Source organism: Harpia harpyja, chromosome 20 (assembly GCF_026419915.1).
Source record: "Harpia harpyja isolate bHarHar1 chromosome 20, bHarHar1 primary haplotype, whole genome shotgun sequence".
In the NCBI taxonomy this organism is placed as follows: domain Eukaryota; kingdom Metazoa; phylum Chordata; class Aves; order Accipitriformes; family Accipitridae; genus Harpia; species Harpia harpyja.
The window spans coordinates 18,785,767-18,802,567 of NC_068959.1; the positions used below are offsets into that span (position 1 = coordinate 18,785,767).

At 41.1% G+C, this 16,801-nt stretch overlaps 1 protein-coding gene across 6 annotated transcripts in view; it reads left to right on the plus strand.

Moving 5' to 3' along the window:
* KCNIP1 (potassium voltage-gated channel interacting protein 1) overlaps positions 1 to 16,801 on the plus strand; it is a 475,234-nt gene that overhangs the window by 349,556 nt on the left and 108,877 nt on the right. Inside the window, exon 1 of one of the 6 annotated variants that reach the window (XM_052772086.1) lies at positions 12,142 to 12,351. The exons of the other annotated variants lie outside the window; for them this stretch is intronic. The gene's annotated coding sequence lies outside the window, so the exon portion shown is untranslated. Of the gene's footprint in view, positions 1 to 12,141; positions 12,352 to 16,801 lie in introns of those variants that run through there. 6 annotated transcript variants of the gene reach the window in all.

A 16,801-nucleotide genomic window follows, 5' to 3' on the forward strand; every position in this document is an offset into this window, starting at 1 on the left:
ATTTCAGTAGTGCTCCCTGCAGCTCTTTGATTTTTTGCTTCTCAATTTTAAAAGCATCTTTTTGAGCTCAGCTGCTTAGAACTCCCAGCTGGGCTTTTTGAATACAAAAGGAAAAGATTGAAAGCAGCTACCATTGAGTACTAAGTACAGATGACAACCCCAGATACAACGTGCACATATGGCTGGGAAGAAGAAAGAAAACAAATGTGATGGGACTTGTAGGAAAAACTTGAGGACCACCAGTGCAAGCATCAGAGACAAATCAAAGTGTGCCCTGTGAGTGATTTCCTGAAGCCCTGTCTTTTAAGCCATTGTTATTCATGGCCTCTCTCTTTACCTGCCTTCATCCCTGCAGCTCTGACTCTCCCACATCTATTCAATAGCAAAGGAAACTGGTTCCAAAATAAAGAACTAGGTAATCTACCAATAAAGCCAGCAGAAACAAAGAGCCTGCTTGCTTAGTTATGGGATGGGAGCCCTCCCATCCCAATAGTAACAGTCTTCCACTTGTCCCTAGCAGGTCTCATAATGCTCGCAAAGGTGATTGTTTATCTTGATTTCAGTTTTACAGGCAGAGATGTGTGACTAGGCTTCAGATGTTGTACAGCTCTCATCTTCACATCTTTTGTTTTCTGCAGTCTTAGATCAGCTTCATGGCTCTAAGTTCCTTGGGACATTGGCTCTGTCCCTGCAGAAGGTTTTGAAGGTCTCCCCTGCACTGTATCTTCAGATTTCTCATTTTGTTTTCAATGGGGAGGCCAGTTCTGCCTGTGAATGGGCTTTCGAGCAATACCTGTGAGAAAAGTTTTTCTTCCTGCTGTCTGCTTGGATACTTGGGTCTGGCCCACTGCAAATATGCTGAATTGCTGTGCATCTAACCATAGAGCAGATTAATAATGTTACACTGTATGCCCACAGCTACTGTTATACAGAAGAGCTTTTGCTTAATGTAGTGTTCAGGCTATATTAATTTGTATATTAATACCCTATGTAAAAAAGGATTCCGAATTGCCTGAAAACCAGCATTGTAAGTTTCAGAAAACCTACACGGTAGGCTACTGTAGGCTTCAGCAAACACTTTAATAGTTCTTGGCTAAAAAAGTAGCATTTACCATAGGTCATAAAAGCAAACACAAATGCAGTAAATCCAATTACTGTGGAAAAATCAAACATCCGAGTGCAAGATGAAGGAAGTTGTACGAGAATGCCTGACAAGAAATCTATTGAACATATTAAATTATACACTTCTCCCAGAATAGCTAGAGTTTTAAAAAGAACATAGTGCAGCAGTGCTCAATCAAGAACAAAAATACAAGCCTGGTGCACATCAGACTTGGGACAACTTACACACAAGGACTACTTTGAAAGTGAGAAAACAGCTTTGAACTCCACAGCATGCCATTACGCAAGTACACATGCATGCAAATTACAAAGAAATCTCTCAGTAAAGTGAAGCATTATGACAGCCACCCTCCAACATAAACCAGGACACAGGCGATGGAAGTAGAAAAGGGAGGTGGGAGGAATAGATGAGCACAGAGTCAGCACCCAGGGGCTCTGCTGGCCAACTCCAGATTTAGCTAGGAGCACAGCTAAAGGGACCTGAGAAGGGACGATGCTGATGTCAAGTCCAGCCTTTTCTAGTCACAGGCCACCAGGTACCCCACAGAGCATTTACTCTCCAGAGTACTTGCAGGACTCTGTAGCAAACTTAGTAAAGTACCAAAAGCCAGGAAGGCTGGAAAAATCTACAACTGCCTTGAATTCTAGGTCTGTGCAGTAGCAGGGTGGTTGTTAATAAATGACACTTTCAGGAAGCAGGCCACAGTCCATGCTGCGGAAGAAGGAAGTTACCTACCTCCAGATGTGACCCAGGAGTGTGTCCCAGGGTGCACCAGCAGGAACACAGAGAGAATTCAATTCATTGCTGAGCATGGTTTTGTGTTAAGATATTGTGTGGGGAACCAGGCCCAGAGAGGTGCAAATAGTTTGGGGTTTTTTTTATTTCCTGTGGTGTAAAGTGAGTGCTAATTCTAGCAGAGCGTAGTCAGGATGTAGGTGTCCCAGACCATGGCAACTAGCTGATATAGAGCTTGTAATTCTGTAACACCTAGCACTATTACCCGAACTCTGATAATTAACAATTTGCTGTCCAGAACATTAAATTGGTTCTAAATTTATGCATGGGAACAAGATAGCAATAACTTCCTGAGCAGCTCAGGAAAGTGGAGTTGGATTTTAGTTTTCCGGTCTGGTGAGAAAGGTTAATGAATGTTGTATATCCGTAGTAAAATAGTTGAGGGGAGAGTGAGCAGCTGGCAACAGCAAGGGTGCCTGAGCCACAGGAAACACAGAGCATTATTTGCTCTGTCACTGCCTTTCTGTGTGACCTTGCATGTTCTTGCTGGGAATTTTATCTATCACATCTCCTAATGTCCCTTAGTACCTACAGGTATGTATAGAGCTTTAGCAGTTAGGGCATTATAGATGTGCAAGGTATTAAGGTGTGGAAGGGCTTCAGTAGGAAAGGGGAAGATACCCTTTTTAGGTAGTTTCCATACCAAATACAGAATATCTGTTTGCTTTCGATTATTTTCCCATGGTTTATATGAAAGTGAGCTGGCAGACTGCAGTGCGGGCATAAGGCAGCAGAGGCATTGCGATAGCAGTGTGGGCATAAGGCAGCAGAGGCATTGCGATAGCATAGACTCCTGTGGACCCAATTTGATCCATACGTCTGCCCCAAGGCAGCTTCTGGCAGCTGTTTTCTGACTTGTTCATAAAACCCTCCCAACACGGAGGCTTCCCAGTCTCTCTAGGCAATTTATTTCAGTGCTTTGTTACCTTCTCCAGTGAAAAGCTTTTTCCTCATACCAACTGATTCTTCCTTGCTAACCTTGAAGCTTGTTACTGCTCTCATCCACCAAGGACATAGAACAGATTAACCTCTTCCTCTGCACTGGTCTTTTGTGTACTTACCATCTCTTTTTGGTCTCTCCTTTCCTGAGGAACCTCAATTTGTTTAGGTCTTGTTTATTAGGCTATTGATCGTTCTCACTGCTCTGGACTTTCTTTAATTGGCTTACATCTTTCTGGGTGTGCATGACCCACAATTGGATCTTGTACTCGAGCTGAGGCCTTGATAGTGTGGAGAAGAGTAGGAGGGTTATTTCATTTGTCTTGTAACTTATCTCTGTGCTTGTACTTCTAGAAGAGCATTTGCCTGGTTTTTGTAACACATGGGTTTTGATCCTTTATAGCTCCTGAATTTTTTTATGGAGCTCTAATACCAGTAAAATTCTTTCCTGCCCTACATTTGTGCAGATGATTATTCCAGCATAGGTGTAGATTTCTGCATTTGTTCTTATTGAATAGAAACCTGGGTTTGTTTGTTTTCAGAATTCAACTTTTAAGATATTTTTTAAATCTATATTTGATCTTCAACTTATTTCCCCCCTTTCCCAGCTTGGTATTATTTGCAAATCTAGTAAGTACAGTAATTCATCTGCCATTCATAATGACTGATACCAGACCTAAGAAGGCCCCCCATGAGGCTCAGGTTTTTAATATCTTCTATTTTGAGAATGAACCTTTGGCATGACTCTGAGTAGTTTTTCAAATAGTTCTGCATGCACCCCCTAGTATTTTCATCCAGACTATGTTTTCTTAGCTTATATACAAGAAAGTGAGATGAAATACTGTGAAAGGCTTTAGAGGAATCAAGATGTGACACAAAATCAATTGTCTTACTATTGAAGGAAACGAGATTGGTTTGACACCAATTGCTCTGAACAGATCCAGTCGGGCAGCTGCTCATTTTCTTGTGATTTTCTCTCTGCTTACCAATTGTTTGGTTTTATTTGTTTGTAGGAACTGCAGCTAAAATGATAGATATCTAATTCCCCATCTCCTCATCGTCCGCCTTTTGTAAAGACAGGAAGTGTATATATCTTGTTTCAGTCTTCGGCACCTCATCCCTGTTCTTCAACGCTGGGTTGCCAATAACTGCTAACAGCCCTGAGATTTCATCAGCTGAGGATGGATATCAGGCCCAGCCAATTTAAAAACCTCTGACTTATCTAAGTATCCTCTAACCTCTTCCTTCCCTATTAAAAAATCTACTCCCATGTCATTGATTTTATCAGTTTCCATACTTTTGTTTAGAATCCAGTCTGGATGACCCCTTTTCTAGTTGGTTTTTTCCACATCCTATGTGAAAAAAATTACTGAATTCGACAACCTTGTGGGCAATATCATACTTTTTTCCAGTCATGTCTGTATATTAACACTTCCTAGAGGCTGCTGTCTTTGTTGCTCAAGGGCATTTTTTCACATGCTCACAAGCAAAAAAAAGCTGCGTTCCCCTTATCTTCCTGCTTTGGCAGTCTGGATTATTAAACTCACTACTATGATAGGAGCCAAGGTTTCTTTTTTTCCCAGCTAGCACCTTCTCCTACAGTATGGATGCTCACCTTTGAGGTAGTCTTCCTGTTGATTTCAGAAAACAAATACTTTCAGCAATCAAGTAATTCTCCTCCTCACAGCTCTCATGACGGCAGGCCAGATTACCTTCTTCAGAGCACTGGGAAAAGTTGCATGCAAACTGCAAGCCACTCAGCCCTGGCTGCAAGCCTGTTTTATTCCTGCTGTGCTTCTGAAAGGCACAGATGCAGTCAGTCATCTCATGCTTTTCTCCTTGGTGACCTAATGACTCTTACAGTGACAGCTGCAGAGGCAGGAGCACGAAACCTCAGTGGAAGAGAAGTGGTAGGGTTAAAAAGAAAAGTATAAAATCCTCCCCAACAGTTGTGAATTAATATTCTCATCTGGGAGGTACTTTCCAAACCCTGCACGGTGTATTGTTTGTTAATGACCTAAAGCAGGTATTTTAGCAAGCATAATGGTATATGTTTGCTTTGTTTGTATCCTTATGCGGGGTGATAGAGGAAGGCATGCTGCATTTATTTGGAGCACAAGTGTTTTTGAAGGGAAGAGCCATGTTCAGGGTGATGAAGGGAGCTCACTGAGAGCTGCTGCTCACACTGACTTCTCCCACAGCCCATGGAGAGGCTGAGCCAGAGCTACAGCCTTGTGGAGGGGAGACGCTGCTGCTGAGTACTGCACCTGGCACTGCGTCCCCAGGTCTGGCCCAGACGCCAGCCATTTCTTGCCCTACAGAGGTCTTACGGTCACAGGTTTGCGTTAGCTGTACACAGTATTATTTCCTTTTTAAATGACCTGCCTTTGAATTTCAGCGCATCTCCACTTGCAGCTTTCTGTTAAACCCTGATGAAGAGGGAAGAGGCACTGGCAAGTTGTGCTTTGGTTGCTTATGCCTCCTTTGCCATATGTTTGTTCTCTTGTAACTAGCTCTACTCTATTTGATCTCTCCTCATGTGGAAATATTCCTATGCCTTAGCTGTTTCTATTGCTAGTGTTTGGACCTTTCCAGTTTTTTTCTGGGACCTTGATGTACGACCAGGTTTTTAAGCCTCATTAAGGGTTAAGCACTAAATGCCATTGAAAAATTGTACATTAATTCTTTGTGCAAAGTTTTATCCATTGGTAGAGTAAGGATGATAATGTGCATCTTTAAGAAGTTGCTGAAGATTTATGAAATATGTTTGTAAAGCACCTTAAAAGCTTTGCATGGTGTGTTACTTCTTGAAGTGCAGATTACTGAACACTGTTTAAAGAGATTAACTAACAAACTGAATGCTACCATATGCAGTATTAATTGCATATGCAAATACAGCAGGCTTCATTATAGGATTCACTGGCATTTGCTGTGAACTCTGTGACACATTGCTGTAACAGCATGCTTTTATTTGAAGTAAAAGAAAATAAATGAATCCAAAATTACTTTGGGGATATCTTTAGCAAATCTTCCCTTTACTTTGAAGTAGTCAATTAGCCACTGTTCAAACTTCCTGTCAGACCTGCCATCCTGAAACATCCAGAAAATGTTAGAAGTCAATAGGTGCTTCTAGCTGAAAAGAAGTTTTCTTCTTCTCTGAAAGATGACACCAAACTGAAAAGGGTAAGATACATCACCAGCTGATTTTCTTCAAGATAGGAAAATGTTAAAAACCCCCACTTGTTGGGTTTATTTCCTGTATTCTGGACCAAGAGATGGCCCGTAGCAGCAGAACGGGTAAGATCTTGGTCTGTGGTGTCCTCATTGGCTCTGGAGATTTGTCAGGGAGAATAAAGGAAAAGGGACTGCTGGGCTTGCACACGAGGAGCCTCAGGGCTCTGTCTGGACACTCAGCTAGTGGTGGAGGCTAGCGGCTGGCGTGGGAGCCTGCCCTCAGGGGACACACTGGGCAATGCACATTTGGGTGTTTCACTCTCAGGCAATGATGTCTGCGTGCAGATCTGAGGTGCAGTCTTTGTGCGTGGGCCTGTTTCAGAGTAGTTCTGCAGTCCTAGAGAAGAGCTTGCACAGCCGTCTGTAGCATGAAAGATGTAAGCAGAAGGAAAATCTCAGTCAAGACCTACAGGAACCAGAAACCAGAAGAGCAGGTAGGGGAGAGTTGACTAGAAATGTGAAAAGACTGAAAGGGCATTTGAGGAGGTATGAAGGAAAATGAAACGTTGCAGGAACTGGAAGTACCGTGAGGTTCTAGGGACTGCAGGGGGAAGTGGCTAAATGATGCTGAAGGAGAAAACAATGTGACCTTGAGTTAAGCCAAGAAGGTTAATTCAGAAGTACAGATCTGATGTTTTGGCTGGAAATGGGATATTCTGGCACAGTAGCTGAAACTAGTGCTGTGATGACAAATTTCGACAAATTTCTGCTGCAAAGAAAACCCTTCTAAATAGAGAAGGTTGTAACTAAAGAAGTAGCAACCTCTCTTTTCGCTACTGGAATTAATTTGCAGTATTTGCAGAACTAACTTGCTGGCCAAAGGGGGGAAATAATAAATGGCCTATTTTAAGTGTTTAAAAAGCTTGTAATGGTTGCGGCTTTACAGTTCTGCTGATTTATGAGAAAGGATGAGATGCAGGTTCAGTGGCAGTTGGTGACAGCTCTTCACTTCGAATGTTTCCTATTAAGCAATGCAGCAAAATTATACAGAAGCAGAAACAGAGTGTATGATTTAGACCTATATGTTACCACATCATTCTTAACGGCTTTTTTTTTGTTTACACTGAAAACTGAAAGTGTGCTTTCCGCTTTGGGATTATTTGTTCTCCCAACTATATCAAGTTTAATTGCTTCTTCAAACCATGAGACAGTGCAGTATTTCAGAGCTAACATTCTTTGTAAATCCTGTCACTCATTTCACTCACTGAATTGATATACTTAGGGTTAGTATATTAGAAATGAAGCTAGGTAGCAATTCCATTTTGAAAAACCCCATGCCACTTACGCCTTTTAAAAGTGAAGAGCTATGTTTTCAGGCAAAGGTGCTGTCTTTCAAGGTGGAGTATTTTTGGACTGTCTGACTGGAGATACTTCAGACTGTATTTCAGAGGCAGTGAGGGCACCCACTCCAAGATGCTTGTTGTTGTGAAAGCTGCACTGCAATGAAGGGTTGTGTTAGCAGCGAGGCTTGGTTCCTGCAATTTGGGGAGTAGCTCTATGGGGTAGCAAAGCTCTGAGTGTGAAATCATTAGACATTGCTCTTTATCTTGGGCTGGCCGTGGTCACAGCCACTTTGGACAGCAGGCAAAACTTCTGGCTTTGGCTGCAAAAAGTGTAGATGCACTGCTGGGATTGGGGAGAATGAAGGCCTGCATAACTCACAAGAGAAAAAAGGGTTTCCTGGCTTTAGGTGTTCCTAGAGCTGTGAGGGTAAGGGGGGAGTGGAGGAGGTAGATTGAGGATTTAAATGGCTAAGATCTAGTCAGAAGTTAAATTAGGGAGCTAAACTGGAGGCAATATCAAAGAATCTAGAAGAAGGAACCCTCAGGTAGGGAGACCTGCTAGAGAAGAGTCTGGTCTGCGAGCCGGAAGGCATCACTATGCAGAGATCGTGGGGGAAACCCACCACGTGAGGGAACAGAAGGGGAAGCAGGGGACCTGCTGGGGTGGGCATGGGGAAGCCTGTGTCACCCAGCAGTGAAAGGCTCCATAGGTACGAGACAGGAGAATGAAGACTACGGTGCCCTCAGAAGAGTGTTTGATTTCTGAACCTTGCTAATGAGAGCCTTTAGCATTTGTGTGAACACATGCTGTGTGACACAATGCAAAAGTTGCATAAATTGTAAAAACAGGCTCTCAGAAAGTTAGAAAATATTATAATTAAATTCACTAGCAGAGCTTTAATTTAGTGCCCTGAGCAAATACTTCATAAGCAAACCCATCCTTTCTTCCCCATGCAGTCCTGTTTTTTTTATTGCACAGCAAGATGTTGTCTCCTTAATTTTCTAGGACTTTTTACAGAGAAAACAATGTATTTTAACCGTACCCGTGGTCAAAACCATACGGGGTTTTTTTTCTCTTGAGACTTTTTCTCAGTTTCTGGTTTTTTGTGACATCCTGATGCAAGTACATATCCTTAAAAATCCCAGCTGCAAGCAATTAAAAGCACAGTCTGATAAGGGAGAGCGTCAGATGAATTGAAGGATGCAGGGCACACATACGTAATATGGATTTCTTCTAAGATACTACTGTTTGCCAGAGATTACTGGTAAAGAAATACAATGCTGCAGCTAAAGGTCTCTGATTTGTATCCAACTCAAATCATAGGAATTACAAATTATTCCATTTAATATGTGTTTGACAATCTAAAGCTGAGTTTGTGCTTCATTTCCAATTTCACCGCTAGATCATAAAGATTACACTGACATCTTTCAATGGTGAAGAGCTTAATTAAATTAAAATATTCCCTCAAATGTAAGTTGCATGCAAATATGAAAATCAATTAATGAATTTTGTTTGTGTCTTTAGGAAGGCGTTGTGCGTAACATAATTAATTGGTCTTGAATTTTTTCTTTAAATATAATTTTGAACAAATTATTAACAAAAATTGTGTGTGTCTTTTGAGCTCGCATATCATTTGCAATGATTTGACTGATGTAATACATAAGCCAGTATAGGTCCTCTGCAGAAACTGCTGAAGTAATATGTCAGCTTTTATATAGTATAGATGTACATTTTAGACATTCAAATAAGATTTAGCTGAGTTTTAAACTGACCTTAAGATGTCATAAAACGGGCACTCCACACTCAAGTTAGTTCCCAACTTCTGATGTGATTTTTTTTCAGGCTTGGTTACAAATGTAGGTTGGTACAAGAACCTTTCATTTCCACTGATGCTTTCAATTCTTTTAAATAAGACTTTCGGGGGGGCCTTCCTAAACGTACTATTTGATGTAATGCTTTTTAAATCTAATTTGCTATTCAATTGTGGGATAATAAAATGATTGTCACCTTTGACATTTTCTATGTAAAATTTTCCAGTGCATATTGCAAAAATTGTAGATGAGTGCCATGTACTAGAGGCAGTATTTGTTGTGAGGGCTGGTTGTTTGACACTACCCTTAAGATAATTTTCTGTAGCTTTTTGACCTTTTATGAAATTTCTTGGTCAAATGTTTCTCTTGGTCTCAACTTTCCTTTAGGAAAACAAAAAAATAGCCAGACCCATTCTACCTTTCTCTGTACAAAGTCAAAGAAAACATGTTGATGCTTTGCCATAAATAAGCTTTCACAGCTGTCTTGGTGCTGTGAAGCCATTGACTAGGGAATAGCTGAGGTTCCCAAAATTATACATGTGTCTTTGACAGCCAAAAAAACCCACTTGCATTTGAGATAGATAGATAGATAGATAGAGAGATATGTATAAAATATATATATATAAAGTTGGAGAAATTGGTTCTACCTTATCAAAAGATACTTGTTTTCCTAAGATATTCATACAGCTTAAACATGTAGATAGAGAGATTCTAAGAGATTTTTTAGAAGCCTATAAAGAGACTAAGGTAATTTCTTTTCTAACTAAATGCCTCAGTTTCTTAGGATAGTCTCAAACAATTCTAAATATATTACAAGATGTGACTTGTAATTCATAGAATTAACGTATGTCTTTAAAAATATAAGCAAAGCCTAAACTGAGTCCTTTATTAATGTGGCATTAAAAAGAGTGACTCTGAAAATATGCTTCAAGAGTTTCTGTCCTTCCTGAGACTGCATGGCAGGAAAACACTGAAATTGCAATGAGGAAACTGCAATTTATAGACCTTCATGATACCTCGGTCCTTAGAGAACAGTGAAGAAAATAAAAATAAATGAACCTCACTGATCTGGTGTTATTGCACATCTGCCAGTGCTGCTCTGCGTGCCGTTCCCACCTCAGCAACTCCCTGTCCTCGCTCAACTGCTGACTGTTTCAGTGGAGCCAGGTTTGCTCTGCACTGTCCCAAGCCTGAAGTGAAACCTGAATATTAGTTGGAGAGTCCCAATACTTTTACAAATCTAGATAGTACTAGGCAAATAGGTTTCTACTAAAAAATTGAATAGATGGCTTTTGAAAACACTAAAGCATTTCACAATGACTTTTAAAGAATGATTTGGAAATTACGTTTGTCTTAAATACTTAAAGCACTATTTTTTAAAAAGACAAAAAAATGTGGACAAAAAAAAACCCCAAACCACTTCTTTTTGACTCAAGCCATTTAGATTAATCCCTAGCTAACTCAGAAGTTTTGCATTTCAGCTGTTAAAATGCAAAATCAGTTTCCTGCTTAGTCCTGATAGTCTCTGCCCGGTTAGTTTACCCATACCTCTCATAACTTTGCTCTCTCAGAGGCAAAGGGACTTCTGGCATTTTCAAGGTCGTATAAATTTGCCGTGAATGGACCGTATTCCCTCATACGGAAGTGGTGGGACAGGACTGGGTGGAGGACATGGCCTGTCACGGTGTTACGTTCTGTCCGAGCACTTCAGTCTTCCCGCACACATAACTGGATCTTTTTTTCCTGTGAGCCAAGATCAAATCGTTGAGGAATGGGCATTTAACAGTGAACTTGTTTGTGTCATGAGCGAAGATGTACAGCTACTGACCACGCAGACATTCATCTTGCTGGTGCTAGCTCGTGTGAGCAAGCTGAGCAAAGAGGGCTCATGCTGGAAGACTACATGGTGTGTTTCCAGACAGGAATGTTTCTGTTTACTGAAACACTGCTTGTCATAAAAATAGCTTGAAGTGCCATTCGCCACCTTTGCTGCAGCTGTTGCCATCGCACCTACCTTTCACGTCTTTTCTAGAGCCTGTTTAGGGTAGCAGCAGAGACTGCCCTGACCTTTCCAGTGTTCTGCAGTGTGACGGGCATTTCCTGCTCTCCCCAATTTACAGTCCTGGCAACATTTGTGTAAGAAAGTTGAGCAAACTAATTAAAAGCAGAATTTTTAAAAGGTTAAGGTCCAGCCTGCTGTCTGGGCTGAGGTAGTACATTTCGAATTGCTGATTCATGAGAGAGACTCAAACAAGACCAGAAGGCGTGCCTGACGTCATTGGGAAGAACCTGGAAAGGCGAATGCTTGTCTACAGGGATTATTGGGGGGGGGGGGGGGGGGGTTGAGCGGACTGTGACAGGAGATAAAGCCTAACAGCAGTATCCAAATGGGCGTCAGCAACATTAGGAAAGCATTTCTTTCCTTTTCAATGCCGTGGTGAAACTGGGCCAGTAGTATGAACCGCTATCTGCTACTGGAAATACATTGTTGTTCTGAATATATACGTAAGGAGATTGCTGCCCTTCCTCTTCTCTTTGCTGTTCTTAAATATACCCGCTGTGAGAAAAATGAAACACAGTACTTCATCAAAAATTGCTGAATTTCTCCGATCGGGGTGGGTTGGCCTTGGCCAGCTTCCAGCTGCCCGCCCAGCCGCTCTCCCACTCCCCCTCCTGGTGTTACAGGATTGTTTCTCACCTGTTTTTCCTCACTCCCAGGTAGCCTTTTGCCCTTTCTTAAACATGCTTTCCCAGAGGTGCCACCAGCTTCGCTGAGGGCCTCAGCTGCGCCCGGCGCGGGGGCCGCTGCAGAACCGGCTGGAACTGGCTGAGTCCAGCTCGGGGCAGCGCCAGCCTCTCCTCACAGGGCCCGCACCGGGGCACCCCCACCCGAGGCGCTGTGAGGCGGTTTCGTTTCCAGGCGTCCTGCTTCATTCAGAAAGGATTTCTGCTTTATGTCCTGGGAAGAATTCAGTCTCTTGGTGGCTGAAACGGGAAGGGTAGGAGAGGGAAATCAAACGGCCCTGCGCAAGGAGGAGCTGCGACCACCCTCGCCCAGGACCGGCCTGGGGACAGACAGGTCGGAGGGGGCCTGGAGATCAAGATGTCCCCACCTGGCAGAAACTTGTGAAAATACAGTGAAGAAAAGCTTTGATATAGAAGAAGGTAAGTTGAAGAGGTTTTCAGATGTTTCTGGGTAGCAATGGCTTTCCTTATTTTAAAGATAATATAAAGGCTTTTGTATGTCAGTGCTCATCATACACATCACATAAAATAATGTGAAACTCATGATATAATGCTGGAATGAAAATTTGGTTTCAGTTATTCCAAATGAATTCCCAAAATTCCTGATCAAAAAGTTTGTCGCCAGTTTCCTCAAAAGCAGGGTACTTTTCAAAACATGTCCTAGTTTGTAACCAAAGGAGTTTTGCTTGAAAAATGTATAACGGGTTATCTTTTGTATTGTAATAATGTCTAAATGAGCAATCTATGATTCCACGTGAACAAAATCCCCAAACCACATTTGTGTCTTTGACTTGAGAAGGGATGTGAGGATTGAGAGCTTCTGAGGTGGTGGGATTCAGCTTGTAGGGAAAAGCCTAACACCAACTTACAAAACAAATAAACATGAGGTCAGTATGGGATTCCACAACAAGCTACCTGGCTTTCTCTCATTATCAAGTTTTAAATGAAAACACTTCCTCTTCTAACAACGTAAACTAACAGAAAATTATGCCATTCAAGATTTTTGTGTTTAAAAAATATAATTCAGTTCTGTTGTTCTTTATCTCTGAAGATTAGTCCTGATTTGGGGAAGTCCACACCACTAACATAGACCTGTAATATCCAAGGGACCCACTCAATCAGAACATGTGTTTTACTGTTTTCTCAGTGAAAGCCTGGCTTTCACCCAGACACATTAGGCTTAAATTTTCTTCAATAGTGTGAATAAAACATCTGTTGTTTTTAATGATGATTTGCTGCAAGTTCTGGTGCCTGTCATCCCTTCTAACAGTAAAGTAAATTACTCATTATTCCAAGAATTAATTCAAACCAAGAAATGGTTCTTACAGTAAAATTGATTCCAGCTACTCATCTTGCCATAATCTGTAATACATGCAGTATTGGTGACAAAATCTGATCCTAAGTGAAGAAAAAAAGTTTAAAAACTTGGATTTTAGACTTGATGTTTGTTTAGTAATGTGTAAAATTTGTGTAGCATAAACATTAAAGCTGGGATTATGAAAGCAGACAAAGAAATTCACCCGTGTCAATGCCATGTGTTATAATGAGTTGGTAACTAAACCCTAACTCACGTTGGCTTGGCAGGCTCTAACACCTGCCTGTAGAGTACTCAGAGGATTTGGTAGTCACTGCTATAAGCACCATAAATTAACATTTGTTGGAAGTTTGCTTCTTAGCTGGATTTAATGCAAGACCCAGCCATTTGGCAGAATTCTTTTTTTAGGTTTGTGAGGTTTGTTTTTCTTTGGTGCTACATCAAGTACTTTGAAAATTACAGTACTGCTTGTAAGACCAGTGGGGGAATGTATCAGTTACATGCCTCTATTATCGTTGCCTTTTGACTGAGGATGGAGAGGCTTATCCTGAAATTTGAAGGAGAAATGGTCAGTGTTGGACATGCTCCAACACCCAATCTGGGAACTGTACGGTACTGCATACTCTCCCCTCCTGCTCTGGTTTCCATACCCAGGGAGTCTGGTAACGGTTTCATGGTTTGACCCAGTGATATTCCTTGGACATTTCAGAAGCAGAAGAAATTATTATTTGTAAAATGCTATGCTTTTTTTTTAGATACAAGTATCTAAGAAATCATCTTCATAAATAAGTATCGCCATGTACCCAAAGAAACAAGCGGTTTTAGGCAACCTAACGCGAGTATTTGTAATGCAGAGAACACACAGATGCCTCTTTTTGGATCCAAGTTTTCTAACAGCCTAATTTGTAAATGAGCTTTCTGTGTATTCACACACTCCTAGTAATTTGGCTGGCAGACCTAAGGAAATGCAGTCATCAAGCTGTGAGTAGTTTCCCACGCTTTCATGCTTCATTTCCAGGGAAAGAATCATGTCTGAGTGACTTAAGGGGAAAGAGCTGCTGAGGCATATAAATACATCTATAATAAACACTGCTTCTTAGAAGCGGGCCTGTGTCTTGGTGGAGTTTTGCTAGTGTTTTCTGCAGAAAGCAAATCTAAATGGGACATACAACGGTCTGCAGAGAGGAGCAGAGCCTCCTGTGTGGAGTGAAGGTTACACATGAGCAGAGGTATAGTAAGTGTGTGTGCTTCCCTAATGTGATTAAAAATAACAAATGCTAATCTGACTTTCCATCTGGGGGATTTGCAAACGCGATAAAAAAATGTCCGTATCTGAAAGTGTGTGATCCATGCACAACTGGATAGGTAGATTCAGCTGCTGTTTAATGATTGCAGCTTTGGGTAGCTGTGGATCTATTAATATAATAATACATTGGTGTTTCATTATCTGCTGTCATAATCCATTAACTCTATGATGTCTTCTCCCCTGTGCTCTCTGTATGTCTGAGACTACTTTGTTTCAGGGCTGAACTGTGATAGAGAGGAAAGCATTGCACTGGAGTTGAAAGGAGTTGATGGATTCAACTGTGGAACTGGTGTTGAATTTTTTCTATTGAAATATTTATGCAGCAGAATGGTCAAACTCATTCATAAATATGGCACCTTTAAATAACTAGTTTTAGCCAAAAATAAACTACTGAAGTGACGTACACACAACACATTTCATTTGAGCTTATTTTAGAAGTTAAGGTAGTTCACAGAATAGTAAGAGTTGAGTCTAGACATGTGCAAAGGAAACCACGAGCTAGATTTGTGGAGCCTGAGGACAAAACTCCTCTCCCAAGAGGCTAGAGCACAGGTCTCGTTTAGGGGTGAAATTCCATCTTTATGAAGTGAGATTTGAGTGTGTGTTCCCCTTTCCCAGGAGAATGTATCTCACCCCAAGAGGCACTCTGGTCCAGACTCTTCCAGCATCTTTAGTTGGGGTTCATCATGTAATAGAGACGGGTTTAATATTCATAAAGCCAGAGAGGAACCCTGGTGTCTGTGGCAAGAGCTCTCCAAGGATAACTTGGGTTTAGAAACCTGAGGCATGGGAAAGCAGTATAAACTTGGGTTTGTGTGTTCTTGATGAACGCCAGGATTCCTGGTCCCCAGACTTTGAAACTGAATTCCAGGAAAGGCTTCATGGCAGTGAATGCCCATTGGAGGGAAGTGCCAAATTCCCTGTCTTACAGGATCAGTCCTCTTTGCCTTTCCCACCACCCTCCTGCTGCCTACGCAGAGTGTAGCCATTCAAAAACCCCTCAGAGGAGCCTGTCTTCCTGTGCAATGGAAAGGCTGGCCCATGCTTAGGTTGGGAGTTCCTCTAAGTACCTACCAGCTTACTAAAAATTTAAGCAGTGCTTAAGTGCTTAATCCTGCTCCTTACCATCACTAAACTGATATTTAAAAAGGTGTTGCACCGGGATTTTGCTGCCATTTGAGCTATTTTGCATGAAAACCTGTGATTACCAAATGATAATGTTTTGACACAGTGATAAAAGCCAGGAAATTCACCATTAGCGGTGGTGTTTCTCTCTCTCTTGCCTTTACTGCATGACAGCTTTAGTGTAGGCACTAATCGAGTAGAAATGACAATAGCAATTAACTTATAACCTTCTGCTTCAGTACACAATTTAGCATTCATTCAAGGAAAAATGTCCATTAAGAAAGTAAATATTTGTGTGTGAGTGATCTGTGATAAAAATTCATGCAGCTTGGAAAATCTGCTGTGAATATCACTGTCAATATAAGTATGACTAGGTTTTTCAATTTCCCTTGCAGGTTTTGCCATAAAAAATATCACGAATCCCTTCTCTTTTCTTTCCTAGTTTCATGCCTTCCCTGTTACAGTAATTAGTCAGAAAACTGAAGTTTAGATAATGTTCTTTACGCAATTACTGTCAATTGGTTAAATAGGCCATTTTGGCATTGATTTTTTCCCCCAAGAAGCCATTAAGTTTTTTGTCCATGGTTCATTTCTATTTGTGTGTGATTAGCTAGGTGGGAAAAGAAATGGAAAATGCTGATTTATGCTTCATGAATGACAGCTTCCTATTTCTGGTTGCTCCTTATCTGTGGTTTAAAGCCTGGTTTATTAACTAATAAGTCGAATTTCTCTGCATATTTGATCATTGATACTATTACACAGAATACTGAATATTTAAAAGTAGTTTCCAGTTAAACTCTAGCACTTGTGCTGCACCACAAGTCAAAGAATCACCTTACAAGAACTGTGCTCAGTGATTAACTATATAAGATGCTTACATTCTAATTTGGAGTGAATGTACTGTTGGTGAAAGTGATAGGTTTAACACTGATTTGAATTGATCGTCAGGATAGACTATGAAATGTCTCCTAAAATAGCTGCTGAAGAAACTCAAACAAAATGATTTTTAAAAATTATCCATGTTAATAGCTAGGCCTGAAAAGGAATCACCTCGTTTTCTGAAGTCCTGAGCCTTTCAGAAATTTTATGGATTTCAGTATCTCTGAAAGTCAAGTTATTTCATT